General features: G+C 39.8%; 1 protein-coding gene and 1 non-coding gene across 2 annotated transcripts in view; both read left to right on the top strand.

Annotated features, from left to right (window-relative positions):
• STX8 (syntaxin 8) overlaps positions 1 to 23,781 on the top strand; it is a 235,922-nt gene that overhangs the window by 78,644 nt on the left and 133,497 nt on the right. The gene's annotated exons all lie outside the window — the stretch shown is intronic.
• Positions 5,703 to 5,863, top strand: LOC119233157 (U1 spliceosomal RNA). Its single transcript, XR_005122308.1, has one exon. It is a non-coding gene; the product is annotated as a U1 spliceosomal RNA (small nuclear RNA).

Raw genomic sequence — 23,781 nt, 5'->3', positions numbered from 1 at the left:
TTCTTTCTTTCTTGGTGCTACTTTGTAAATCTCGAGGAAAGACTGTTCAGCAATCACTTGCTCAACCTACTCTGTGTAAAGCATGGAGGAAGTCTGAAACTTGGTTTAAGGATTATACCTAGCAGCAGACTTATAATATAGGTGTAAACACTTGCCGTGTGTCGCAACTGTATTCCTAAAATAATTGCATGTCATAATTGAAAGATCATAATTGCAGATCATAATTTAAATCCCTCAGCACACCTTTCTATTTATAGGAATGCCTTAGAAAATCTTTTTCTAAAGCAATTGCTCTTTGATAATTGCCCTTTGCAGCTGCTGATTTTTAAGAATCAGACTTAGGAAAGGTATAGAGCATATCTGGGAACTGTTTTAAAGCAGAGCATTTCAAACCTATGATAAATAAAATACTTGACTTTGGAGAGAAATTATTTTGATTTGGAGGAAAGGACTTAGTGTTAAATAAATCAGTACATCTCTTAATGATATAGATTCCATTGATACCTATAATCCCATAGTAGGAAAATAAACATAGATTTATGTCTTTGTGTTGGTTGGCTGGTCTGTTCTAGAAACTGTTCTTTCCCATTTATATGAAGTGCTGTATTTAAAACCCACAGCAACCCTGTGAGTGACAGTGCTATTCTCATTTTACAAATGAGAAAATTCACAGAAAATTGAATACTTGCCTAAGATCACATAGTATGAAGTGGCAGAGTCCACTCAGACTCTATACCATTGAGCCAATTAAGCACTGGGGCTATGTTCTGGAATGGGGGATTCTGCATGACTCCTCTGTGAGACTCTCTTCTCCTCTTTGTAGAAGAGGTCTAGCTTCTCTAACATTCGGGCCCTGGCTGAATGAGAATTTCTTCCTTGAACTTTACGGAGCTTATGGAGCTGTGGCCTAGATTTTATTAAGTTCCCATCTGCTGGTCCTGGGGAGGGTGGCCTGCTCCCTAGCTGATACATTTCTCTAGCTAGTTCTCTGACTTTTCCTCCTCTAATAATGCCCAGTTGTAGCAGATTCTGAAAGGTGTCCTCAAACAATCCTTTCCTATATAGACTCACTTTATTAAAAGGAACCTTGTTCCCAGATGATTATTTCTTGGGGTTGCCATGTATATTCCATCATTCCATGTGTTCTTCCCTAACAGGAATCTTTTAAATGGAAAAAATGACTCGGGGTCAAAAGAAGGTTTTGTTCTCAGTTCAGCCACAAATGATCTCAGCTTTTGTTAAGCTACTAGATTAGTTGTCTCCATTAGATCATTCAGGGTTCCCTGCTGCTTTCTCTGTAGTCTCCGAGTTTCCTGATGTAATGGCCAGCTGCTTTGGCCTCTGTCTGTATGTGAGTGGGCAAGAGTGTGTCCCTCCTCTAGTGGAACCAGCCACCATGGTCTTTGTCCCTCCTGATTCCCTCATCCCCTTCCCAGGGACACTTGCTATACAAATTTGTGTCCAGATACTAAGCTACCCTTTAGGCTTATTGCGAATCCATTCCTATTGCGAAGATAGGACTATCTCTTTATTATTTCCTATTGGCCTCTGTCTTTAGCTCCAGCTCCCAAAGGAGCCATGTTTTCTAAGGGGGATGGACCCCCCCTGGAGCCCTCAAAGGTGGTGGTAGGTAGGGAGTATGTCCCTTGGGAAAAGATCCAGGTGATTCTGATAAACAACCCCCTCTGAAATCATTACTCTCCACATCAGCTTTCTGTGTTGCCCCATCCCTTCCCAGCATGGGGGTGTGTGAATCAGCTAGTATTTGGGATTGGTCCATGTTGGGATCTGTCAGGGAAGAGAACTTTTTTTTCCCAAGAGCTGTGTATGTGGTGAAAAAGACGCAGTTCTAATTTTAAGGAACTTTTCATTTTTGTTGGAAAGGTTGTTACTTAAAAAAAGTCATTATAATACATTGAGATCAGAGCTGTCAGGGAAGTAGGAATGATGTGGAACAGCTACAGAGCAGTTTTCTCAAGAGCAGAGATGGGCAACATTTTTCTTTCCTAGGCTGTAGGCTCATAAGAAAAAGCAAAAAAGATAGTTGGCAAACTATCTTTCATGTTAAAGTTTTATGTTGGTAATAAATTAATATACTATTCACTCCAATCCTGTAAGGTAAGAACTATTGCTATCCCCGTGTAACAGGTGGGGAAAGTGAGTCTGAGGCAGTTGTGGTAACTTGTCCAAAGTCATACACTACTAATGGATTTGAAGCCAGATCTGTCTAATGACAAGGTATGGTGTTTTTCACCACTCTACATACATATTTGCTGCCTCCTCACATGATAAAAAAAGTTACTGCAAACTTAGTAATTAAAAAAAAAGATATAATACAAAAAAAGACCATCTCAATTGCCACCCCCTGATCCCAAAGGGAATAGCAGTGATAGCAACATCCAAGAATTAATAGTGAATACTGTGTTGAGGTCATAGAGAAAAGAAATAGTTGCAGTCTCGGAGGCTAAATAAGCAGTTCCAAAGTGAGAAAGGTTTTTTTTGTTTGTTTGTTTGTGTGTTTAGACCCTGAAGCCCAGGTGTCCCCTTTATCATTTATCATAGTGCAAAGATGCACTACTCAACCACAAAATAAGAGGCTTTGCCATGGTGAGCAATGGTAGTGCTCAGCTGTGCCTTTATGAGGCCTTCATCTCTCCACTCCAAGCTCTCTTCCTGTTTCTTCTTTTGATGGTGGAGCTGACACTCTGCAAGCCACATTTCTGCCTTGCCAGCTGGTTTCCTGTTAAGCTGTGCCAATAGGGAGCACGGGGAGGATGGTGCAAAGTAGGGGGGCAAAAAAGGAGGGGACTCCCATCTTCCAGTTTGTTGCCTGTCTGCTTGCATCTCACAAGCCATGCTTCTTTACTCTGGCAGCAGCAATTCCTTCCTGAAGCAGCAGATGAGTCCATTTTGCAGTTTTCCCAACACTTGGAGAGTCAGCCTCTTTGGGTTCCCTCCAGACACTCCCCACCCCACCCCATTAAGTAGGACCTCCCTCCCTGAGTCTCATGTCCCACCTCCAGGCTCCTAATTTTAATGATTTTGCCCAGAGTCATACACTACTAATGGACTTGAAGCCAGATCTCTCTAATGACAAGATGTTTTTTTAACTACTATACCCACATGTTTGTTATCTTACTGCCTTTTATGATGCCTTGAATTGTTTTTACCCTCTCGGTTACCTCATCAACAACTATATCTTGGTAACAATTCTCTCTGTTAAAATACCTGGATGATTTCTGTCTCCCGTTTGGACCCTGACTAATAGACTTACACAAACCAAACTCTAGTGCATAGCTTCAGCTCCATTTCATCATGTCAGTGTCGTCTTCAGGGCAGTCCTCTAGGCAGCCTCTATGGCATTCTTGTATTGCACGCATTGGGAATACTGGATTTCTGGCAGCTTTGGAGGAATGAGAGCATGACAGCATACTCAAAGGTAGGACTGCTGACCTGTTTTCTAGCAAGCCATGACTTCTCAGAGTCCTGATTCCTTTTGACAACACTGTCATGATATTGAAGGGTCCTCTTTTGGTAGAAGACATTGGATTTCAACTCAGCTGTCCTGTCCTTAATTGCCAGTATATCTACATGTACAATCCTATATACAGAAGTATCTATAAACTAGAATGCATCATAAAATTCCAATGGAGCCTCTAGTTTTCTTCGTAAAATTAGTTTATTACTACCTCAGAGGGTTGATGTGAGATTGAGATGACACATATAACATGTGCTGGATGTAAGATGTCTATAAATGTAAGTAGTCTATAAATAGTAATGATTTTTCTTTTTTGTTATTTGCTACATTATATTGAATATGATGGTTAATTCTCTGACAGCCATTGCAAATGGTTAGTCTATACCAATTACAGTGAACCTAGTCTCAGTGACAAAAAATTGGACTGATAATAGCCTGCTATATATGAAGGATGATTTGTTCTGGGCCTCCGGCAAAGATTTTTTTCTCCCTTTTATGAAAGAGGTTCCATATTCTTTTTGAAACTACTTTCTTACTCTTCTATTTATATTTTAAGTTCTTTTCAAAACAAGATCTTAGGGGCCTCCCCTGGTGGCGCAGTGGTTGAGGGCTGGGTTGCGAAGCTGCCCACAGCCTCCGCAGTGCGGGTTCGATCCCTGGCCGCTGGCGAGGGTCCCACATGGAGCACAGACCTCTCCTGCCGCCCCCACTGCTCCCCTCAGCAGTGTTCTTCGGTCATTCTCCCTGTTCTACTCCCCGCTCTGGCTCTGGTGAATTCTCTCACCTGCCCGCGCTTCTGACTGTACTTATATAAATAAATAAATCTTTAAAAAAAACCAAAAAACATAAAACAAGATCTTAGGAACCCCCAGGTTCAAATGTACCCTGGGCTTGGTCCACTGCCTTCTTGTACACATGCTTGGGTTCTCTCTTTTTTTTTTAAATTTTTTTATTTTTGCGTTGAAGAACTAGGATATAGGCCAGAGGTGCAGGGAGGCGGGGAATGAGACAGAGTGGGAACAGAACAGGTGGATCTACTCAAATACACAGCTCAGGGGAGCAGTGGGCAAGATAGGAGCGGTCTGCCATACCATATGTGGGTTAGCTCCCTGGCCCAGGATTGAACTCAGGCTGTCTCAGTGATAGCACTGAGACTTAACCGCTAGGCCACCAGGGAGGCCTCACATGGTTGGGTTTTCATTCACCAAGATGAAGCCCCAGGACATAAGATGTGGCAAACAGGACTCTCTTCTGTGGCGTGAGTGCTTTGCTCATTTCAGAGGTGGCAACAGAGGCCATTGGGGAAAAAAAGCAGGAATGTTTCCTTGGAACTGGGCTGTGCACGTCACTGTCTTTTCCCTGACCCTTTCCCTCCAGTTTCTGAAGATGCAGCAGAAAATCGTCATCTCTGCAGGTATGGATTACAATTCCAAAAACCAAACACATGCTTCCAAAGCATGGTGCTTTCAGATATCCTGGGTTTAGTTGAGCTGCTGAATGAGATGGTTGATAATGTTCACCAGGTGAACCCACTTATTCTTGGTAGTATGAGGGGCCACTGAGAACTGGAAAGGACGCAAGAACCCTGAAGTCACTTCGAAAGACTTCCCGGGGAAGGCAGTTTCTTGAATGAGGTCTTCCAAGCAAGTGACAGTAAATTCCCCAGGTGCTCCTCAGTCAACATGTTGTCTGTCAGAGGGATAGTCTTATTCTTGACCTTGGGTTGTCCACCTTTCAAGATGATTTCTCGGATAGACTTCAGACTTGGAAATCCCCAGGTCACATACGATTCCACTATAGGAAGCATTTTTCTGGTTTGAGGGGTCACTTTGACAAAGATACCAGTGAAAATCTTTTTCAGACAAAGTCTTGCAGTGATCCTCTACACCAATAAATTCACCTCATTAACCTTTGGAAGTATACAACAAAGGGCAGGGAATGTGTACCTGGCACTTCCAATTTCATGTCTAGTCTGCCGAGGTGCAGGTGATCATATCTTTGCTACCAGGAATCATGTAGGAACCAATCTAGTCGTTTACACCTGAGGTTATTTTCCCCTTTCCTCTGTTCCTCCTTTTCCAAAAGTGACTGCTCTGGCTGGGTGGCTTTGAGGATCTTCTTCTTTCTCAGGAACCAAAGTGATCTTTTTTCTTTACTCTTGCTCCATCATCTTTCTGATACCATGGCTACTGCTCATCCACAGTGTTACTGCTACCAAGACCCAGTCCTTACCTGCAGGGGTGATACCTTGATCACAAAGGTGGTTTTCCCAGGACGAGGCTTGTCCATTGCACTCCAGATGTGCTGACCCCTGTGATTTCCTCAAACAGGAGAAACTTAGCTGCGCAATATGTGGTAGCTGGGATGGCATCTGTGCTTTCCCCTAAAGGGACGTAGGGAAGAAAGAGACCCAAGAAAGAGATGACATGTAGTTTTCTACCTCAGTAATGTATGTCTTGATGTGACAGGAACCAGCCTGAGGGCAAAGGGCAGAGCCTTCTCTGAGGCTGATGGAGCAGAGAGTGTGGTAGGCTGAATATAGCTCCCAAGATTCCAGGTCCTTGTCCCGGGAACCTGTGACTTTGTTCCTTTGCGAACTTGATCAACGGTATGGGCCTTAAGATGGGGAGATTATTTTGAATTATCTGGATGGGTCCTGTGTAATCATAAGGGACCTTCAATGTGGAAGGAGACGGGAGAGTCTGTCAGAATGATGTGATGTGAGAACAATTCGAGCAGTCACTGTTGGCTTTGAAGATGGAAGGGGCTGTGAGCCTAGGAATGTGGGCAGCCTTTAAGAAGTTGGCAAATGCAATGAAATTAATTCTCACCTAGTGCCTCCAGAAAGGAATGCAACCCTGCTGGCTCCCTGATTTTAGCTCAGTGAGACCCATGCCAGACTTCTTACCTACAGAGCTGTAAGACAGTAATAAGTTGTGCTGTTTGAAGCCACAAAGTCTGTGGTAATTTGTTACAGCAGTGATAGGAAGCTAATAAAAAGATGAAAAGAACATGGGTACTTGATGACTTTGCTGAACCTCTGAATCAGTCGACGTTGGAGTTACTGCCGAATTTCTCATCATCTGAGACAAATTTCTGGGTTGCTTAATCCAGTTTGAGTTGGGTTGCAGCTAAGCTGTCCTGATTGATGCATACCTATTTGGCAGTGCTGTGTTTTAGGTAGACTCAAAGTGAGTATTTGTGGAATTGTGAAAAAATGTTGGAGAGAAAAACCAGAATCCACATCTAAAGATGCAGGGCTGTTTTCTAGTTCATACTAAGTGTAATAAATTAGAACTTTTTTTTTGTTTTTTAATAAAAGACACAGAAGATATTTGGAAGGAAGGATAAATTATTTGAATACTGAGATGGCCTGGAACTTCAGCAGGTGCACTTTCAAATTGCCAGATTCATTTCCTATTGTGACCTCCAGGCATCCAAATTCTCTTTTGCGAAATAACATTTCAGCAGACTCTGTGAACATGCCAAGAAGTGATTATTTTTACAAATCCAGATGATTTCCCAATTTAGGATAGCTCAAGCAGAGGTAGAAGTGAAGGGAAACATAGACTCTTTTTCCATCTCCACAGAGTGGGAACAGCCCCAGCACTGGCTCTAACCAAATGTTGCTGACAACTATGAAAGCAGTTATCATCAGACAGCTGTTCAATGGCCTCAGTGAACTCAGCTGGAGGCTCAGCCCAGTTTAAGATCAGAAAGGCCAAAGATCAAATGCTATTTCATTTGGTTTCCAAGTCTTTTCTCCACCACTTCTGGGTTTCAAATTAGCTTTTGTAATTTCTGCTCCTGAGACCCACACCCACCCTCTGCACTGACCACATCCCTCAAGCCCCAGATCCACTTGCTCATACTTGTCACCACCTCCTCCTCTCCTTCACCAGCAAACTGTTTTTCTAGGGTAGATAAAGAGCACATCCATGGGAAAACAGGCATCGTCTCATGACATCCAGCCCTACCCAGTTGCATATTTCATATACTTGAAAATCCTTTATCATAATGGTCCCCTCCCAGGATCTGGATCTGGCATGAACCGCAGTGTCTGGTTAGGGGAGTGGGGTGCTGTGCTGGGAATGGCAAATTGTACGACTAAATCCCAGAGGGCTATGAGCTGTCTATTACAGAGGAGTTCATTTGTATAGTTTTTCATATGAGAAATGGTCAGAACTCTCATTAGACTTAAGTGTACAGACTTGTCTTTACAGTAGTCAGCTATCAGGCTTTATAAATAATTTGAGAGAATCATGGACAGAAAACTGTGTGAGCAGTTAACCCACTTTGTGAATAGTCTCGCAGTGTGCCATCTGCAAAACTCATCTATATTGCAAGAGTGTCTTTATTCTTGTCCATAGTTTGGGTTCCTCCTTCCCTACTCTCCTTTTCCTGATAGTCAAAATCTTATTTTTATTCAACTAAAAATTTAATTATTTAATACATTTAGATTTTTCCATTTGTGTGTGTGTTTTGTTTTCATACCGACATGCCCAATTGTTTTGCATGCCATGTCTTCCCTGGCATCCCCCAAAGCCTCCACTGTTATTTGTCTACTTTTGTAAAAATGCATGCCTGAATATAAGACAGCTCCTCTTTTTCCAAAGAGAAGAACTTGTTTCCCCCTCCACCCTATATTTCTTACCCAACTTGGAATATATATACCTTTATTGAAAGAATCAGTGGTCTATTTATGCTATTCAAGTTGTTTGATGTTATACACACACACACACACGCACACACACATATTGATTACATGTATATGTATAATACAGACACAATAAGTTGGAAAAATATTTAGAAATAGAACCTTTTCACTTTAGTTATATGAAATAATTTTATTCAAAACCCCTTTGCATTTTTGATATCAGTGTTTTGTCACCAAGAGTGATGTTAGAGCACCATTCCAGAGACTGCCTTTCTCTTCTTCAGTTACAGTTGACACTTCTCTGTCACTTCTCCACTCCCACTACCCGCCCCCCCAAGTTGGAGCTGAAGGATCTTAACAATAAGTCTTCTCAGGAGAGCAAGAGACTAGGGCACATTTCATTTATTAATTCAACAAACATTTTTTCCAACATGCACAAGTTGCATTGTACTAAGTGCAGGGTACAAAGATAAATTGGAATATGTCCTCCTGGCCGCCTTCTTCCCCTCTAAGGAATTTACACTGGAGTTACAAAGACAGCATTGTGAACAGAAAATTGCATTATTTTCTAAGCAAGATGAGTAATAGGAGTTATAAAGTGCTATCTGAAGGCTCAGAACAGAGCTGGCCTTCCTTTCTTGTTCAGATCTGAATACGTGGATTTTTCACCATCTATACGACCATTAGAGGATAGTCAGTGTGAATGACAATATTGGTTTCTCTAGGAAGGAAACATGCTTTCACTCTAGCTGTGACAACTAGGCTGATCTATAGTTATCTTTCTTGGTTTTCCTGGAGTTTTTACAATGGATCAGATAAACTTAAACCATGAATCAAGATCAGTGAGTTTCAGGGCTAAGGAATTACTTTTTGGATTCCCACACTAATTTCTAGTCAAGTCAGACCCGAGAAATGAAAAAGACCTAAAAGAGACTGAGGTCAAGTCTATCCTTCTGGTACACCTGGTACCCAAGTGGATTTTAACTTTCAAGTTATTGAGAGCTGAAGGGGTACAGAAGTTTACCCACTGAGAATGTTCATCAATTAAGTGGACCTTATGCACATTGATTTTTCAGGTGCTCAGTTATATGTGCTGTCATCCAGGGACCCAGAAGTCTCTGTCATTTTGGGAAGGCCATCTGCCCATGTGTCCATTTCTTTGCTTGCTGTTCACCAGGGTCAGCATCAGCCCTCGAAGATGGACCCTTCCATGCTCCATCCCAAATCTAACAGCGAACCCAAATATAAAAATAATTAAAACAATGTGACTAATCAAGCTTTGCACCTAGGATTCTTTCATAAATGGAGATTTTTCTGGAAAATTTTTAGAACCTGAAGATTTTAGTTTCAAAGGCTGGAACGAGAATCTGTATATGGGGTGGGAGTCAATAGCATTCCCTTTAGGAACATAAATAAATAAATAAATAAATAAATAAATAAATAAATAAATAAATAAAAGATGGACCCTTCCTACCAAACACCCGAATCTGTTAGAGCTACAGAGTGTTTTAAGAGCCTAATTCCCTCTCCTAGGAAACATAATTGAATAACTAAGAACCAGCATTTACAAATAGAAACATCTGCATTTAACTTCTAGCTGAGCAAATTTTTTTTTTCTTTTTTCTGTATTTGGTAGTTACATTCCATTAAAGATTAAAGAGATTTTTTCCCATTCTAATCCCACTTTCCTCTAGCATGAGTTATCTTCTGCACAAGTACTCTTGTGTTTGAAAGAAGGGGAAATAGAGCTGACTGTTTCAGGTATTTGTAGGCAGGACAAAAACTTCACCAAGAAGCTCCTAGCTACATACAGGGAATGTCTGGAATGAAAATAAGATATTTAGAATGAAACATCAAAGAAGATACCAGGTTACATTATCATGACTACTGAGTTACTAGAATTTGAGTCACACACCAGCTTGTTCACGATGCTGATGAAATTGCTATTGGGACACATCTTATAGTTACTCATTATTATTTGACCGTGATAGGACAATTCACGCACTTTATATTAAGAGAAATTGAAGTGCTTCTAGATTTTAACTATAAATCATCCTGATAACTTAATTGGATTAAGAGAAAAACATAAATCAGGTACAGCTTATGTTAAACTAAATACAAAAAAAATCAAACTATCAAATTTAACTTTCTTAGATTTATTTTCTAAGAATCTAGGGACTGTGTGTTTTTGTGTGTGTGTGAGAGAGAGAGAGAGAGAGAATATATATATGTATGTATATTTAAATTGTACATTTATTTCTTATGAAGTATTCAAAAATCAGTGATCATTTAGATCACAGAAATTACAAACCTTGGGTATTTGTCCATTCTTCCTTATTCTCTCTCTCTCTCTCTTTTTTATTGGAAGGAAAACTTCAAGGTTTATTTTTAAAATTCTAGAAATAATTTGGACCTATCCATTGAAGGAGTTAAGTTGTAACTGCTGGAATAGGGGCTCTAGTGACTTTAACCTGACACAAAGTATATTATGTTTTAAGGTCTATAAGTCATTAGAAACCATGAACTCTAGCAGGGGTCGCTATCTCAGATGCCATTTTATTGAGAAAAATTATGAAAACCATTTTTTGTCATAAGAAATTAGTTCTACCTTTGAAAGATTACATTAAACATTGCAGTGATGCCTTGTAAAAGTTCTCAAATTAGGACTGTCTAGTTCCATAGATGGCACATTTAGTAACAGAGTGTGAGATGAAGAGATGGAATGACCTAGACTTGTGTGAGCTGTTTTTCTCTACACAAGGAGATAGATTTAAGAAGAATCAGCTTGTACTCCTCTTTGAGTCAACCTTATGTAAGAACTTAATGGGATTATGTTGAGGATTAGAGCTGGGAAAAGTGAATAATTCAGAAGATAAATGCTGGGAAGGAAAGACAAACAAAGGAGAGAAATCTAAAATATAACTCATGCCAGAAGTTTTGAGGGATAACGTTTCTGGAGGCGCTGTTGCTTTTAGACAGAATGAGGAGGTGATAGAAAGCAGCCTGTCCGAACCATGTTTGCTTTCCCAGTGCTGAGCATGGGGCCTACGTGTACAGTCTGCACTCATCAAGTGTTGTCCAAAGTGGGGAGAAGGTAGCACCTCTCATGGAGGAAAACCAAACTACACACTGCACAAAAAAAGGAGGCCTTGCTTCAGAATATCAGATGGATCATCTCCAGTGGCATTAAGAGCAACACACAACACTGAGAAGACCACCACGAAATAAAACTACTCCGTAGAGGTATTGCTGCACGCGTGCAAAAAAAAAAAAAGATGCTGATTGGAAGCTGATTAATGGGTCTTACCTTGCCAAATCATCATGCTGGCCTTTGCTGGAATGGCAAAATTCATCACGTTTTAAAAAATGAAATAAATCATCCATTTATGTGATGCTGGATAAAAATGTGCCTGTGAGTACTGGTAAAATTTCAGTGGAGAATTTGAAGGAATGTCTAACAATTAAACATTAGTGTCCTTTGTTACCTTTGTGTGAGGGTTGGGTTTTATTGAGTTAGAGTTTACAGCTAGTATATTTTGTCCTTTTTGTGGACAATTCTAGGTGTTTTGATAAGCATGGACAATCAAGCATTGGAATAGGTCTTCACCCCAGAAACGTCTCTGTGTCCTTTTGTAGTCAACTCCTTCATCCCCAGTCCCTGGGCATCATTGACTTATTTTCGGTCCTTAAAGTTTTGCCTTTTCCAAGTCAGAGTTTGAAGGAAATTATGCCGTGTGTAGCTTTATGTATTTGGTTGGTAAGCCTCATCCATTGTATATATAAGTTGTCTTTTCCTTTTTGTTGCTGATGAAGATTCCCATGTACCAATGTCCTACAATTTGTTTATTCATTCACCAGTTGAAGGCTTCAGGTTATTCCCAGTTTTTGACAGTTTTGAATAAAGCCACTGTAACCATTAGTGTTTAGGTTTTTATGTGATCACATGTTCTTATTTCTCAGGGAGAAATACTTGGGGGTAAGATTGCTGGTTTATATATATAAGTGTATGTTTAATTTTCCAAAGGGGCTGTGCCAGTTGCCTCTCCACCAGCAATATGTTGATTTCAGTTGCATCTCATTCTTACCAGCACTTGGTCTTGTCATTTAAAGAAAATTTTAGACATTTTTAGTCTCTCTAGACATTAGTTTGATTACTGCATTTATGCTATTGCTTACTTTCAATAGCAAATCTTTCTTTGCATGGTGAAAATTTTGTGTGAAGGTTACTTATAAAAGTAAAGTCAGTTCTCTCTAGTGGTAGTTCTTGCCTTCTAGTAAGTCACCATATCCACTGAATTAATGAATGCTGAAATGTTTTCACTAGCTGAATTCCATTAAAAATTGAAGAGAAACGCCCCCACCCTCTAGCCCCTCTCATCTCACCACCCATCCTAGGGGAAACATAGGATTAACTTCCCACCAGACGCTGGTCACAACATTTCAATCAGTAGATCAATATGTAGCCTTGCTTTAAGTGTTTTTCTATTTAATGACAAATTATTTGATATATTTTGTTGATTTGTTAACATTGAACACAAAGTCAATAGCTAGAACCTAATACATGCATTTTCTCTACAAGGCACATCCACAGCCTGTGCTTGTGGGCCCTTATAAACAAGCCAAATCACAAAAATGTGAAAAATGTGGCCATAAGTAGACTAAGAAATAGATGTTTGTTTCCAGTAGGAGCTCAAGCTGACACAAGAAGACCAAGCATTGTCCACTTCCACCTCAACACCAGAACGTGCTTGTCCGATGGCTAACATTTTTCTGTGTTCTGCATCGCTCCAGGAATGAGCTCAGAAGTGCCCAGAATATTGTGTGGGATTACAAAGGAATTTTAGCAGTGGGCAAATTCATCTATATTGTTACATTTTAGAAAGTGATTGCCTTCAGTTCAATTTAAATAATGGAATGTAGTGATTTGGTTTATTGCCATTTGGTTTTATTTCAAAATATTGATGAGAAAATTAGCATGCTAAGCCAGGATTGTTCAGTAAGAAGGTGGTTTTAAAAATACAGCCATCCTAAGATTTTTACCCCCAGGCAAGTGCAAAGACACACACTTGATTTACATTAGAAGATCTGTGCGCCATGCAAACATATGAAGTACACACTTCATTCTTAAAAAGTAATATAAAATGTTGAACTCCAAATTTTATCATCACAATAGCCATAGGGTTTATGTTTAAATTCACAGAGACAGATTAATGCACTTTCCAAACCTCTATTGCCTAAAAGTAATTATAAGTTTTCTAGATTGACTGCCAATATGATATAGGTTCCAAAGAAATCACCCCTCTTTACTGAGACAGAACAATAAATTGGTTTTCCTGAATACAGTGGGTGAAGAATCCAAGTTCCTGACCTTGAATATTTCACTGGTAGTGTTCTGTGCAGTAGGGAACAATCAGTATGACATTTGCTGAAATGTTTGGGATTTATAACATAATAGCTTGAACATATGTGCCCCAAAATAAAAATCCTAAATCCTATCAAATCAAGATTAATTGCCTATTAAAATACTAACAAATAGTAGAGTACAGGTGGTGTAATAAGCTGTCTCTCCTCATATATTGTTACAAAACAAACTATTTTGGCGGTGACATGAAACATCGTGTGTCTTCTATCTCACTCTCAGTGGGAAAATGGAAAAAAAAAAACTTCTACTCAGTCATTATCGGTGTGGATTTTGGCATTTCATTAGGAAGTGCTATCACAAACCTTTTCACCAAAAAGCATATGCAGCTCTCCTGAAAGTGCTAAATTTCCTGACTTTGTAGTGTTGCCAGAAAACTGTTGCTTCTCCCTATCATTAACTACTACATATTTATTCCTTTCTATCTGTGGATAGTAACCCTTACAACACTCCCATGCAAAGGAAAACAGTAGTTTGTTTCCTGCCTCTTACTAGCTTTGCAGAAATTAACCCCATAGGTTAAATGTCTTCATAATTAGCTTTAACTTAAGTTAATGATTTTAACTGTGGACCAAGTGGTAGTAGCTAAAGCAGTATAATTATGATTGTGTTTCTTCATTAAGGTAGTTTTTGAAATTTTTGAGGGAGAATTGCTTGTGAAATTTTGTCATTTAGCCTTCCATGAAGCTAGAATAATAAGTAATAGTGTTAAGTTGGCTGCCAATGAACAGTCAGTCATTTAGTGAGGATTTACTTTGTGCCAGGCATTCTTCTGGGCTTCAGTGATATCATGGCAGACATGATGGTCCCTGACCTCCAGGTAATAACTCCATTTACTTATGCTAATGCCTTTGGTTAAAATGTTTGTTATTAGAAGATGATGGAAAACAAATACAGAAAACATTAAAATATTCATGTACCTAAGGAATCATCATGGTTTAAAAAGTCGGTTATCGGTTGGTAGAAGCATGTTATAGTTTAAGTTTAAAAAATGTTTATATAGTTTATAGTTTAAAAAATGCAATAGTTTAAGCTTACAAAAAGAAACATATTTGCAGGCAGAGCTAATTTTCAAATTTGTTGTTTGTTACCAATTTTTGTAAATAAGAAAATATGCCTTGCCTGCTTACACGATGTTTCACAGCTCTTCATTTTGGGAGCTTCACTCCACTCGGCTTCCTGAAAGAAACCCAGCAACCTGCTGTTCTTTTCCTGAGACCCTGGACGGTCTTGCTACGAATGGTGTAACAAGCTGTACTTCTTCATTTGTTTTTACAAAACAAACTCTTTAGCAGTGACATGAAATATCATGTCTCTTCTTTCTTACTCACAGTGGGAAAAGGGGAAAAAAAGTGCTCTTTGGTCATTTCTCTTTGTGGATTTTGGCATTTCATTGGAAAGTGCCAATAGGTATTCATTTTTTATGTTGCTCTGTAAAGCTGTAAGTGCCTTCCAAGTCACAAAACAAACTTAGTCCCTAACGGTTCTCCAAACTCAGGTCAGAAAGGTGGGAAACTTATTTTTCTAGGCAGGGAGTACATGAATAATACACTTGCAACCTGCTTGGCTTCCCCCAAGTTCTCCTCTGTAGCCAGCTTCTCCACTCAAAGAACTGCACATCAATCTGTCGCTGATGGTCAGCGGAGCAGCAAAGCGCCAATGTTATTGTGAACCTACAGTGGAATGACTTGCTTCCCAGCTGGTGATCAATCTGTGTTAGACGGCAACATGTTTGCCTCTACAAATGAGCTGGACCCCTCTGCCACACATCTCTGCCAACTTTTGAAAGAAAGAGTCTGTTTCAATTCTTTTCGGGGGTAAAGACAAAAAGTCTGTCTCCCTTTACACAACCAGCTATTGAAAAATCCATGCAAATATCCACAGCCAGTGTCCTAAGGAAATTTTTTTGTGAGGTTAGGAAGTTGCACTAAAATAAGAAGAAGGAAATATATATAGGATTCACACATAGTGTCTTTCTCTTTGTTTTGTGTTTTGATAAAAGAACTGCTCGTCGTCATGAGATGATGTGCTCAGGATACTATCTGTGCTATCTCTGTAGACTTCTTACTTTAACATAAAAAGATCCTGAGATTTAGGGTTTTAGTTGACTTTTCCGCGTTCAAGGTGAAGCCAACATGGTGATACTGCTCTGAAGAATGCTACAAAACTTTAATTGAGGTTTTATATCATTAAGGTAGAATGACCGGGTCTAGGCTGGAAATAATTCCACTGAATCAGTGCTAATCAGAGCACATGGTGGGTCTCTAGTTGTGAACTTTTTGGAGACCTTTTTTAAAAAGGCAGAGAGGCATCAGAGTAGTTCAAAAACCACAGTACAGTAGGACTTTGAGTTGGTAGAGCTGAAGAAATAACTTAGAGGACAGTGTGTGAAATGCTATGTGAATGAGGAACAAAGTGAGGGCCAGGAATGGGAGGTCTGTGTGTTGATAACAGTGCTATGGTATATTTACCATAGCTTTGAATGTATGAAGGATGAGAGAGATATGGAGATTATTCTGGATGGGGAAAGCAAAGTGGAAAACTTTGAAGAAGGGTCAAAGAGAAAATTTGTGTATCATCTGGTGGGGATTTAGTCGACAAATTGTTCTTTCCTGCTAGCCTGCTGGATAAACAGGTTTTGTTGTCATTTTGTGCAGAAGTAGAAAGGAGCAATAAGGTGAGGTACCTCATTTCTTCACCAAGATCTCTTGACCCATAGAAAGCTGTAAGGAACCTTCCAAGTCATAAAGCAAACTCAGTCCTCCTAATGGTTCTCCAAATTCATGTCAGAAAAGTGGGAAACTTATTTTTCTAGGCAGGGAATCCATGAATAATACACTTTCCACTTCCTTGGCTTCCCCAAGTTCTCCTTGCATATGCCTTGCCTGCTTACATGGTGTTTTAAAGTTTGGGAAGGGTAGATGGGGCACCTCACCTGTTCAAGATAGTCCAGGGTCTCAGTACTTAAAGCTTTTCATGGGTCTAGAGATCTTAGTAAAGAAATGAGGTGCCCCATCTACCCAACCCAAATTACAAAAAAAAAAAAAAAAAAATCACTCACATTGCTCCTTTCTACTTCTGTACTAAACTACAACAGAATGCATTTATCCAGAAGGCTAGCAGGAAAGAACAACAATTTGTCTACTAAATCCCCACCAGATAATAACACAATTTTTCTTTTTGATCTTGCTTCAAAGTAGCAGCTAGCCACTCAAATTAAGGTAAATAATAGAAAGAAGGGAACTCTAGAAAGGGTAACTATCCCTTTGGACTCAAATTGCTGGTCAACTGAGTCATTCTATTTGAGTTATAGAAGTGATTTCTGGTTTAGTAAACAGTTATATAAGTTATATATAATGGAGCCTCCCTGGTGGCACAAAGGATTAAGACGCAACCTATGAAGCTGTCAGCAGCTACTACAGCACAAATTTGATCCCCAGCCAGGGAGCTACCCACATGGTGCAGCAGACCTCTCCTGACTCACCCACTGCTCCCCTCAGCAGTGTATTTCAGTAGATCTGCCTGTTCTGTTCCCCACTCTCTCTCTCATGGATCCTCTCGCCCCCATACCTCTGGCCTATACCCCAGTTCTTGTATGCATAAATAAATAAATCTTTTAAAAAAAGATAAGCTTAACGGTACCTTCTGGTATCATAGCAGATGAACCTATTGCAGACTGTACCACATTGCTGGATTTAGGTGCCTTTAGGATAGATGAGTGATCTATCTTCATGCTCTCCATTTATACTTAGTAAGCACATAGCAAATGCTCAATAAATGTGTGAATCAATCTTTAGTTCTGTTTTGGCAAAAAGAAAAGATTTGAAGAAGTTACAGCTGTTTTCAACAGTTGACTTAACTATTCAATTCCAAACCTCTTGATTTGAGTAAATGACCCGTCTAGTCCCCAAGCATGCCTTTGAAGTAAGGAGGACATATTACAGAAAGGCACAATTATATTCTTTGATATTAACTCCTACAGTTACTAGTATTTTCTCAAACATCTAAGCATTTCTCCACAATCTTCTTGGCTCTCTCATCTCTGGAATTATCTAAATAATCATCATTTTTATAGTCAGAGCATCTCCCAACTTCCTCAGCTGTTGAGTATATAAACAAATTGATGTTAACATTAATCCATACTGTGGATATATTAACATTAGCATGGAAAAATCACTAACTCCTTTCTTTGAATATTTTGGTGAGTGCCAAAAGGATATCTCCCCTGTCCTCAGGAACCTCAGCTGCTAATATACCACTACTATTTGCCTTTACCACTTGACTTGGACACAATACTTGCCTCCCACCCCCAAGACTTCTGATCACCTCTTTTGCTCTAAGATGATCAATTAAATTTGCATAAAGGAAAGATGACTTTGGAGGTAAGGGGTCAAGATTTAAAGTAGGGAAATCAGTTAGGAGATACTTGAAATAATTCAATCACAAAATTGTGTTGGACTGGACTGGAATTATTAGAGTTGGGGGACTCCAACTGGACAAAAGTGGACAAAAGTAAACAGATTTGAAGATAGTTAGTAGGACTGCTTGATTCATTGGCTTGTGGCTTGTGCAGCTGTTTGGATACCAAAACCATTTATTGCAACAGGACACACAGGAGGAGGAAGTTACACACAGGAAGGGTGAGAAGATACCCAATTCAAAGGTGCCAAAGCTATCTGCAAGTTAGTTGTTAGAGAGAGTATGCTTCTTTTGCATTTGAAGCTCAAGGGACAGCTCTAAACTTGAAATTTAGATCTGAGAGTGAGTGAATTGATGGTGGACAGAACCGTGCCTTCTCCTGAACCTTGAAGAGCAGAGGGCATAGGACAGAGCTCTGGGAAACAATATTATTTATAGGATGGGTGGTACAATGTAGCAGCTAGGTAGAAGGAAAAGGTCAAATGATATTCTAACTCACTTTCTAGGTCGCTGCTCATCTTAATGTTTTCTGTTCTATTGTACCCATCATAGGTTTGCTTTTCCAGAGTCAGGATTGTTAATTATTTGAATATATCTTTATGCCTCCCATTGACCTGAAGTGGAAATTGTGAGCCCCTCTGCAGGGGAAGGATCCAAGTGAGGACAGGGGAAGTACAGGAGTGAAATCAGCCCCTGGGATTGCAAAGTCGGTGAAGAGGCCAGTCATAGTGACACGTGAAGGTAGAGTGGGTAAGAGCTTGGGGGAAACCGAAGAGCATCTAAGATGTGGGGTAATGTCTTAAGTATTGAGAAACTGTTGAACGCTGTTTAGAATGACGGTGTCAGTTTAAAAAATACATCTATAGATCATTGTGGCTTTAGTCAGGCAGTGATGTGAAATACTGATATCAATGGCCAGTTGGAATAACAACTGTAGTAAATTTGAGGTGAAGCATTAGCTAGGATGGAAGCTGTAAGAGTGGAGGGAAGGATTATATTTGAGAGAGGAAAAAAGAATCCACAAACTCTGGAGTGATGGATTCCAGGATAAATAAGAGATGGCTCCCAGTCATTGAACTGTGTAACTAACAAGTAACAAATCTTCACATTTTAGTGTTAGAAAATATCTTTAAAGTTATCTAATTCACTTTTCTCATATGGGATATAATGGAGTATAATATTGGAAGTCATTAGATTGTGAAAGTAATTCTCAGCTTTTCCTCCCGAGGTCCCTTCTTTCTGTCCCTTTCCTAATGAGAATTTTTAGGCTTCTGGAAATGAACTAATTCATGCCATCATCATACTTAGCCTCCAGCTTTTCCTTACCCATCCTTACCAAAGGTTGAAAATCCCACATGGAGAGGAACTTAACAGAATACCCTTTGCCTTGTAACTTTTTATTTTTCATGTGTATTGAGAGTATTTGGTGAGAATTTAGAAAATGGTAGTGTGTGTGGAGGTATGTTCTAGCCCCAGGCCTCCCTCCTCCCCCATCAGAAAGCACTATCAATGGTACTTGATTGGTAAAAATTATAAAATTGATATGGAGGAAAGTATAGTAGTTAATTATAATGTGGAGAAGAGATGACTAATGAATATAAAAGTTAAATTTACAAAATAATGAAAACCTTTTAATTGTTCATGAATATGTTATCATTCAGCTGTGTTGTACATACACTTCTCTGTTAAAGTGTTATATTAAATGTTGATCTACATTTATAAAAATAACCCCATAGAAAGGGGAGGTTCCAAGTTCTCTGTCCCACCTAAGGAAGGGTAGAGCTGAAGGGAAGCTAAAAAGGACTTGGGAGAAAAGGCTGGAGGAGGGAAGAAGACTTGGAGGAGACACATGGAGCGAAGAGACACATGAAGAAGAAGCTGTGCTTGCTTCTTAGCCTTGGGACTTGTACAGGGACTTGGGGAACACGGAAGGAGACACTGGAAAGAGACATGGGTAAGCGACCCATGAGAGGCTGACTGGCAGCCATTACCTTGATTTGCATTCTGATTTTGCTCTTTTCCTTCCAGACTTGCCTGGTTCCTTCTGCCCCTTACCTATGGTTCCCCACCAGGAGGTACCTGAGACTTGTGGCAAGCTTTCAGGTCTCAGTGGCTGCGCTTTGGGCCAGCCCTGTTTAGCTGGGCATTTACCCGCAAAGGGATGTGTAACTGGGTGTTTCACTGAGAAATGATATTCTTCTCTCTATTGCACACTAATTCTGTTAAAGTTCTTTCCTATTGTTGGTCTTTTAAAAAAAAAGAAATTTTAGGATCAAAAGAAATAATGGTCTTGCTGTTCTTTCTATTGTTGAAAACTCATTCCTTGTCTTTGATTCAATTATGAAATGGGATACATTATCTAAAGTTGGGGAGCAGTCCCTGGGGGAATTGGTAATAAACTCAGTGACGTACCAGGGTACAGAGCAGGACTCAGCAAACAGGCCCACTGCCTGTTTTTGTTCAGTGCACAAGCTAAGAATTTAGGTTTTTATGTTTTTAAATAGCTGAAAAAGACAAAAAAGACCAGAATACTATTTTGTGACATGTGAAAATTATATGGAATTCAAACTTCAGTGTCCATAACAGTTTTTATTTTATACAGCCATGCTTGTTTAATTACATATTATCTATGGTTGCTTTTGCACTGTAACAGTGGAGTTGAGTAGTTGTGACAGAGACATATAGCCTGCAAAGCCTAAAATATTTACCATCTGGCCCGCTGCAGAAAATGCTTACCAACCCATGGTCTAAAGCAGTGTTTCCCAAGGAGGCCTGGATGGGGCCTGAGAGTCTGCATTTCTAACGCTTCCAGGCACTGCTCAAACTACTCATCCTTGGATCACTCTTCGATTTGCAAGGATCTAAAAATTTTTTTTTGGGGGGTGGATTAGGGGATGATATATTGGAAAGGACAGATTATGAACATTTTAGAGTAGAAATGGACTTGAAGCCAGGAACTCTAGGGAGGAGATTCCTAAATTGGGCAATTGACTGGACCATTCTCAAGTGGAAAGTGGTAGTTGAAATCTCTTCCAGCTTAGTTTCTTAGAATGACAAAGAAAAGGTGAAGAGAATATGAAATTGGGCAGAGAGAGCTAAATTATTGCAGATACAAGATAGGTTAATAATTGAATTCATTTCTCTTAAATGGCACAGAGAGCTAATTTTCCATTATAACAGGAACAACTAGCTATTGAGACCTAACATTAAACTCAGAAAGAGTAACTGTTTAGCTGTGATTTTTATTAATTATTTGTATCTTATACGTCTTGAGTCAGCCCTTGAGTGTACTGGAGAATACACACAGGCTGTTACAGTTTGGCTTTTTCATTTCTGAAGCAGTTACCAGGTAATCCCAGCCTTCTTACCCTCCCCTTCGATTCATTTCTCCCATCTCCCTTCCTAAAATCTGTGACTATCAGCCTCATGGATGGATCCATGCTTGTAGTTAGAGTTCCCAGCCACAAGCCATTTATATATATATATATATATATGGAGTTTTCTTTTTTTTTAAGATTTATTTATTTATTTATTTATACAAGCACTGGGTGCAGTCAGAAGCACGGGAGGGTGAGAGAATTCACCAGAGCCAGAGCAGGGAGCAGAACAGGCAGAGGGACCAAAGTACACTGCTAAGGGGAGCAGCAGGCAGCAGGAGAGGTCTGCGCGCCATGTGGGACCCTCCCCTGGAGGCCGGGGATGGAACCGAGGCTGCGGAGGCTGCGGGCAACTTCACAACCCAGCGCTCAACCACTGCACCACCGTGGAGGCCCCAGCCACAAGCCATTTTAGGCCTTGATGAGTGAATCCTCTTTTTTAAGAATATTTAAAAGAAGAGGAAGAGGAAGAAAAAATCTCACCATTTTGAGGGAGCTGATAAATGTTGGAGACTGTCACACATGTAGACAGACAAGTGAGTGTGGAGTATTTAAACAAACTGCAATTTAACTATTGATGATTATACAATACTTTCCCAACCATAGGACGCATTAAGCGACCAGTACAGCCTTGCACAGAGCTCAGTGAGTGACTGCAGCAGCAGTCTTAGTATATTTTTCTACTTTGAATGCTTTTCATTTCAGCTTGTCACAGGTCTTTAAAGACATGATTTATGCTTCCTAATACCCCAGGGAGGTTAAGTATTTTCATATTTATTGCACGGAAGAGCATTCTATGATTGCTTGCCTATCCTAAAATCAATTTGGCTGGAAAAGGACACAAGAATTCTGACCTCAGCTCTGTATCCAAACCAGGAGGCAGCTCTTGAAAAATGTGAATCAATATCTTGCCCAGAGAGTTTGTTTCATTTCACTAACCTAGGGGAAGAACAGATGGTGGGAGGCAGCAAACTCACAATGCTGCTTTTTCTTTCGTAAATCCACCTATATCCCCACCTCCCAGAGCTCAGCCATGTTGATACAGACCAAACATCTTTCAGACTTTTCAGACAGTTCTTCATCATCTACTCTTCTGTCCAGCACCATCATGATTGTTATCCTGGTTATTAAGACCCGAGTGGCACAGACAGTGTAAAGTCTATCCTAAGCATTTTGGTGACCGTGCCCTCCATGGATTTTTGTGTGTGTATTTTTTTTCAAAATCATAATCATTTTAGATGTCTCATTTTATCCACCTTCACCAGGTTTCTTACCACTTTCATAACTAAACATCTTGCCCACTCCCTGCCCACTTATTCACCTTTCATGCAGTCCTGGTGTTTAATGCAGTTATCTTTTGGCAAGTCGGAGGTGGGGCAAATTTAAGAAAAACATTTTAGGACCCTTGCCTTTTGCTGTATTCTGTTAACTGGATGGGTGGTAGCCCTTTTGACTATAGCATTCCCCCAGGACCAGTTCCCAAAGTTAATACCTAACGGCTTCTTTCCCTGCGGATTCTCTATTCCTCTTCTACCTAATCTACCACCCTCTTAAGAATCTTTTAAAAATACTATTTTTGTCTCATGACATTGATGTTCTAAAAAAATTGTTGATTTCTTACTAACAGATGACATTAAAATTCCTTAGACCAATACGTAAGGCCTTTTTAATACAACCCTAGTTTTCTTCCCTTCCATATAAGATTCTTCTGTTTCAATTCCGTATGTATCTTTTACATACCTGTTACTGTTCTAGGTGCCCTTTAAGCAGTGGGTATAAAATACTATGTTCTGAATCTATTTGGGGAGATTTACCATTCAGGTAAATCATGAGAAAAGACAGCATATAATTAACCACAAACTGAGTCACACAGGTAAGCTTGACTTAAATCCTGAGCTCTTCAGGGCTCTGTCGTTGGTTTTCTCTTACCTGGCTTGCTTTTATCGGCATCCCCTCCTATTCCTAATGGCAAATCTATATCCTATTCCATTTCTATGCCTTCACCCTGGTATAGATGCTGATCATGTGTATATCTCCCAGTCCTAGATGCTTATTTCCAGCTTTACTAAACATCTTTACCTGGAGAGGTACTTTCAATACAGTATGTCTAAAACAATTTATGATCTTCCTCCACCGACCTGTTCCACTCTTTATATTCTCTCTTGCTTACTGATGTCACCGTCTAGCTTATCTTCAAAGTTCAGACATCTACAGTCAGCCACTAAGTTGAGCTGGTTTCACCTCACAAGCTGTCTCTCACATCTTACCTCTGCTGTCATCTAAGGCCTTGTCTTTGCTTTTGGGAACCACTCTGATCTGTATTCCCTTCTGACAATTTCTTAAAAACAAATCTGATCATGTCATTTTCGTGCTAAAAACCTCTTATGGTTCGTTGTCATAATTAGAATAAAAGATTAGGGCCTCCCTGGTG

Source organism: Talpa occidentalis, unplaced genomic scaffold (assembly GCF_014898055.3).
Source record: "Talpa occidentalis isolate TD23 unplaced genomic scaffold, MPIMG_talOcc4v2.1 talOcc4.7, whole genome shotgun sequence".
In the NCBI taxonomy this organism is placed as follows: Eukaryota; Metazoa; Chordata; class Mammalia; order Eulipotyphla; family Talpidae; genus Talpa; species Talpa occidentalis.
This window is presented reverse-complemented; position numbering and strand designations above follow the sequence as displayed.